Source organism: Panthera uncia, chromosome B1, assembly GCF_023721935.1.
Source record: "Panthera uncia isolate 11264 chromosome B1, Puncia_PCG_1.0, whole genome shotgun sequence".
In the NCBI taxonomy this organism is placed as follows: domain Eukaryota; kingdom Metazoa; phylum Chordata; class Mammalia; order Carnivora; family Felidae; genus Panthera; species Panthera uncia.
The window spans coordinates 86,243,558-86,250,425 of NC_064811.1; the positions used below are offsets into that span (position 1 = coordinate 86,243,558).

Sequence of the window (6,868 nt, forward strand, 5' to 3'; positions counted from 1 at the left end):
TCTCTCTCTCTCTCTCTGTCCCTCCCCTACACATGCTCTCTCTCTCTGTCCCTCCCCTACACATGCTCTCTAAATAAATAAATAAATAAATTTTGTAAAAAAGTGGTTTAATACATACACACACACACACAAAGAACTCTTAAAAATAAGAAAATAAACAATTTTAACAATGAGTAAAAGAGGGGCACTTGGGTGGCTCAGTCAGTTAAGCAACAGACTCTTGATTTCCGCTCAGGTTATGATCTCATGGTCGTGAGACTGAGTCCCATGTTGGGCTCTGTGCTGAGGAAGGAGCCTGCTTAATATTCTTTCTCCCTCTACCCCTCCCCTCTTGCACTCCCTCTCAAAAACAAAACAAATAAATAAAAATAAAAATGGGTAAAAGAACAAAATAGAAATACTGCAAAGTGATTGAATAAGTTTGTGGGTGATAGAGGCTAATAGTCTCCCAACATCAGTACTCCCCTTCTTTTATAACAAAATAATTTTTTACTTTTCCAAATAAGAACTGTACTTTCCAGCTTCCCTTACAATAGGTCTGAGCATGTAAGTAAAGTCCACCAGTGGGATATCAAGGAACATTCTTCAGGAAAATGTGGTGTACATATATACATAACAATATTATTCAGTCATGAGAAAGAAGGGAATCCTGAAATTTGTGGCAACATGGATGGACCTTGAAGGCATTATGCTAAGTGAAATAAGCCAGGCAGAGACAAATACTTCATGATCTCATTTATATGAGCAATATTTTTAAAAAGGAGGTGAAGCAAACTCGGGAAGAGTAGAATGTAGCTGCCAGAGACTAGCAGGTGGAGGAAATAGGGAGATGGTGGTCAAAAGGTACAAATTATAAGTTCTAGGGATGTAACGTACAGTATGATAACTATACTTAATAATCATTATATACTTGAAAACTGCTAAGAGAATAGCAAGAGATCTTAAATGTTTGTACCACACACACTTACAAAAAAAGATAATTATGTCAGGAGATGAAGCTATTAACTAAGCTTATTTTGGTAATCATTTTGCAATATACACATGTATGTATATATATATATGTATATATATATATATGCAATATACACGTATCAAATCGTCACACTAGACACCTTAAACTTACACGATGTTATATATCAATTATAGCTCAATAAAGCTAGGGTGGGGAAAATAAGGAGGCAGGTAGATCACCCTTTACCTTTTCCTCTTCATCATTTCTTGCATTCTGTTACTTAGAACTTGGATGCTCCCTTGTCCATGAAGATAACGGTCACACCTTTGAGGAATGGAGCTGTGAACTGAAAGGAGCTTGTTTGTACCCCACAGGACTTTGTGGAGCAGAGCTACCGTATTAGCTCTAGAATACATATCCCTGGACTTCTACATGAGAGACAAATAAATATCTTATTTAAACCACCAATATTCTTTTTTTGTTTCTGTTTTCTGGTTCTCCCAGCTGAATTTAATTCTCATCTTAATTTTCTTCTTTTTGCAAAACAAAATTTGTTAGGAGAAATTCAGACTAATTGAAGACCGACCCCCACTTTACTACCTATCTAATTTCATTCAAAATATTGTGAAAATATTCCATGAACTGTTACTTATCAAGTATTTAAACTAAGTTACTTGTATTACTAAGGGAAAAAATATGTAATGATTTCAACTCTAAAAGCCAAATGAAATGATATTACAAGAGAACTTTAGGCCCTCGGAGCCCGGCGCGGCCGTCATGTCTTCAGGGGCCTGCGTGAACAGCCTTCCACACTGGGTGGAGCAGCTCAAGCTGGTGGAGAGGGTCAAGGGCTCACAGGCAGCTGCAGAGCTTCAACAGTTAACTGTGCGCCGAATGCCTGCGAGGGTGCCCTGTAAGTTTAAGGTGTTCCATCTGGAAGCAACGCCTTCCAGGAGCCCAGATCCTGTGCTTTATCCTAAAGGCTGTAGGGAAGAAGTTCACTAGGGAATGCTTTTAAGCACAAAGTGATGAATAGCTGCCTCCAAGTCACAAGAAAACACTTTTCTCCAGCCAAATGACTTTAGATATTTCAGACCTTTCCTGTGGCCTGGTGCTATAGCCAAAATTCTATAAAAATTGATGAATTTTTCCACTCAGATAAGGAGACTGGGTGAAGGAGTAGACTTTAAGTAATAATGGCCTGAGTTCTTCTCAGGCCATTTTATTCTATAAAATAAAGTTCTTTTATATGTAAGACAAACAAAAATGTTACCACCAAATACACCTCTATCATAAGCGAATTACTGGTGTTTCTATATGCCTGGAATATTATGTTCATTTTATTTACTGGATGTTTACATTTTGGGAAGGAAAACATTTTTGTTTGTTAAAAAATTGAATATTTATAATTTGTTGTTCTTAAGATTTTTATAGCATATCAAAACTTGTTCATTTCTTGTGAATTTACAGTTTCTACATGAAGACAAACAAGTATAGAAGAGGGGGAAGAATAGGCTTTATCAATCAAATGACGTCTGATTTTTCTATTTTTTTAAAATGTTTATTTATTTTTGAAGGAGAGATAGAGTGTGAGTGGGGGAGGGGCAGAGAGAGAGAGGCAGACACAGAATCCCAAGCAGGCTCCAGGCTCTGAGCTGTCAGCACAGAGCTCAACTCAGGGCTAGAACTCACAAGCTGTGAGATCATGACCTGAGCCAAAGTCAGACGCTTAACTGACTGAGCCACTCAGGAGTCCCATGGTCTGATTTTTCTAAATGAGAAGACTATTTTATTTGTAACACTAAACATCGAAGCTATTTCTTAGCAAACTTGTTATGGAAAGATTCATGTTGGGTTGTGTATTAGATTGCCCCATCCTGTGTGTGAAGCAGAGTTGGTCTTTGTCTTCTTAAGTTCCTCTATTTTATAGTTGTGGTTGTACTTAAAAAAATTTTTAAAAAGGAAAAAAAAAAACCTTACATTATGTATTTAAAAAGATGTTTAAATGTGATCTTCGCAACATTTTAAAAATGATTAAAAACAAAATAATGTGAAAATACTACAGCCTAAATGAATTTTTAATGTCACAGGTAGCTTTTACTTTGATGATGTGCCTTTGATTTAATCTGGGACACTTTTAAAAGGATACTTTATTTGTGTTTGTCATGATCTTTGATGAGCTTGGAAATAAAAACTTCTGCTTAATTCATCATTTTTTTTAAAAAAGAGAATTTTAGTTGAAATCTTAAGCAGATTGGCAGAAAATTTTTAGAAAACACATATCTAATAAGAATCGTATCCAAAATATACCCGAAAAACTCAAAACTCAAAATGAGAAAACAAATAACCAAATGAAAAATAGGGAAAAGCCCCAAAGAGACACATCACTGTAGAAGATATGCAATGGAAATTTGCATATGAAAAGACACTCTACATCGTTAGTCATTGGGGAAATACAAATTAAATCCACAATGAGATATCACTATCTCAGAATAGCTGACATTCGAAACACTGACAACACCAACTGTTTCCAGGATGTGGAGCAACAGGAAATCTCATTAATTGCTATTAAGAACAGAAAATGCTACAGCTACGTTGGAAGACAATTTGGCGGTTTCTTACAAAACTGAACATAGTCTTACTATACATGTCAGTAGTCATGTTGCTTGGTATTTATCAAATGAACTGAAAACTTATGTCCACATGACAACCTACAGATGGATGTTTATAGCAGCTTTATTCATAATTGCCCAAACTGGGAAGCAACCAATATGCCCTTCAATAGGTAATAGGTAAATAAACTGTGGCCCATCAGGACAGTGCCAAAAAGGAAATGAGCTATCAAGCCATGAAGAGACATGCAGAAACTTTAAATGCATGTTACTAAGTAAAAGAAACCAATCGTAAAAGGCTACATACTATATGATTCCAACTGTACGAATTCTGGAAAAGACAAAACTGTGGAGACAATAAAAGGATCAGTGGTCGCCAGAGGTTGGGGTTGGAGGGAGGGATGAACCGGTAGAGCACAGAGGATTTTTTTTTTTTCAACGTTTTTTTTATTTATTTTTGGGACAGAGAGAGACAGAGCATGAACGGGGGAGGGTCAGAGAGAGAGGGAGACACAGAATCGGAAACAGGCTCCAGGCTCCGAGCCATCAGCCCAGAGCCTGACGCGGGGCTGGAACTCACGGACCGCGAGATCGTGACCTGGCTGAAGCCGGACGCTTAACCGACTGCGCCACCCAGGCGCCCCACAAATTCTGATGAGTCTATGCATAGAAGATCACTCTGCAAAGGGCAGCTTCCAGGGCCCATGCATTTTTTTAAATCTTTATTTCTTTTTGAGAGAGAGAGAGAGAGAGAGAGAGAAGAGAGGGAGTGATAGTGTGTGAGCAGGGGAGGAAGAGAGAGGGAGACAGAATCCGAAGCAGGCTCCAGGCTCTGAGCCACCAGCACAGAGCCTGATGCAAGGCTCGAACCCACAAACCATGAGATCATGACCTGAGCTGAAGTCAAAGGCTTAACCAACTGAGCCACTCAGGCGCCCTGGGTCACATGTTCTCTTTGGGTCACCAATGCACCCATAGAGGCCATTTTTAAATTGCCAGGGTGTTTTCTGATGTTACAGTGATTGAGGAACATTACTGCCACTTAGTGCATAGGGGCCAGGGATACTGTCCATGCTACAACACTTTAAGAAAGCCTTATACAATCAAGTGTTGTCCTGTGTCCTTCATTGCTCTGAAATGTCCCATCAGACATTTGTATAAGTGCAAATCCTGTTTTTTAAAAAATTATGTCAGCCTAAAAACTAATGATATTTTGTATATAACACAAAGTATTTATTGCATTGTTTTAAGATGTGCATGGTATTTCAGACTCTAATATTATATACTGTTCTAGTCTGCATTTGTAGCTTCTTAATTCATGGTGATTCTACATTTGGATGCAAACATATGACCATTTAATATGTCTTTAATATTAGTGCCTAAGCATTTGCATATTGAAATACATATAATTTTGTTACAAATTATTTTACTTTTGTGTTTGCTTTATAAGATGGTTAACCATTACATCAATTTTTTTGAAATTATCCATGTAGTAGGTTTTATCATCTATCAATTTTGTTTCAAGAGAGTAAAGACATTGTTACAAAAGACTTCTTATTAAAATAAAAGTTTAGGGGTGCCTGGGTGGCTCAGTCAGTTAAGCATCCAACTTTGGCTCAGGTCATGATCTCGCAGTTTGTGAGTTCTAGCCCTGAGTTGAGCTCTGTGCTGACAGCTCAGAGCCTGGAGCCTGCTTGGGATTCTGTGTCCCCCTCTCTCTCTGACCCTCCCCTGCTCATGCTCTGTCTCTCTCTGTCTTTAATAAATAAATAGTTACGAGAAAATTAAAAAAAAAAAAAAGAAAAGTTTAGTTTATCCATTCACCCATAAGAAGAAATGAAGTTCTGATATATTCTTGTATGAACATCAAAAACATTAATGTTAGGGGCACCTGGGTGGCTCAGTTAAATGTGACTCTTGATCTCAGCACAGGTCATGATCTCATGGTTTGTGAGGCTGAGCACTTTTAGTGCAGAGCCTGCTTGGGATTCTCTCTCCCTCTCTCTCTGCCCCTCCCCTGTTTGTGTGCTCTCACTCTCTCTCAAAATAAACTTTAAAAAAAGAAGCATTAATGCTAAGCAAAAGATGCCAGACACAAAGAGTCACATGTCATATGATTCCTTTTATTTGATATATCCAGACCAGGCAAGCCCATAAAGACAAAAAAATATTAGTTGTTGTCAGAAGAATGGGGGGAGGGAGGAATAGGGAGTGATTACTTAAAGAATATGGGGTGTTCTTCCGGGGTGATGAAAATGTTTTGAAACTAGACAGGCGGTGGTTGCACAATATTGTAATCGCACTGGACGCCACTGAATTGAACACTCTAAAATAGTTAATTGCATATTATATTACTTTTACCTCAGTTCTTAAAAAGGGAAAAGTTAGGTCTATTAAGTTTGAAAATAACTACCTTAGGAGTTCTTAACCTCTTCTGTTCCATGGACCCTACTAAGTAGCCTTGGGAAGCCTATGAAACTCTTCTCAAAATAATGTTTGTAAATATTTAAAATACATTGTTAATGAGTAATCCAATTATATTGAAATATATCTACAAACACTTCTACTGCAGAAGAAAAGCATAGACAGTGCTCCCACTATGTAGGGTTTGTTGTCTGCATTTATAAATGCTAAATTTTAGTTAGAAGTCCATGAAAATAAAGATGCAATCTTTTTTTTTTTAAATCCAAGTTTACTCACCCCCTAAAATCTACCTCAGAACCGCTGGTGGTAAGCATTAGTAAAGGGAATGGGTATATATTATTTCCCTTTTGTCCTTAGAACCCCTTTGGTGGAAGTGGTTAAGAGCTTGAATAGAAGATGGGGTGCCTGGGTGGCTCAGTCGGTTAGATGTCCGACTTCAGCTCAGGTCATGATCGCACAGTTTTTGGTTTCAAGCCCTGCATCCAGCTCTGTGCTGACAGCTTGGAGCCTGGAGCCTGGAGCCTGCTTGGGATTCTGTGTTTCCCTCTCTCTCTGCCCTCCCCTGCTCACGCTCTCTCCCTCTCTCTCTCAAAAATAAATAAACATTTAAAAAAATTAAAAAAAAAAAAAAGCTGAGTAGAAGAATAGAAGAAAAGAAAAAAGTAGGTTGGTGTTCCGGATTTCTCTTTAAGACTGTCACGGTTGAAGAACAGATAAGAGTCTGTCCTCTACTTATTTTTTAAACATTTTTCTTCCTTATTTTAAAAGATATTTTGATCCAAGTTTTAATGAAACAAATGGCCAAGGAAGCAGACTCGCCTAGCTAATAGAGACATAAATGAATGAAAGATGAGAAATTAGTTTTATTCCCCCTTGTCTG

The 6,868-nt window shown here is 37.8% G+C and overlaps 1 pseudogene; it reads left to right on the forward strand.

Moving 5' to 3' along the window:
- Positions 1 to 1,729: 1,729 nt before the first annotated feature.
- On the forward strand, positions 1,730 to 1,932 carry LOC125922404 (guanine nucleotide-binding protein G(I)/G(S)/G(O) subunit gamma-10-like; annotated as a pseudogene).
- The last annotated feature ends 4,936 nt before the right edge of the window (positions 1,933 to 6,868 follow it).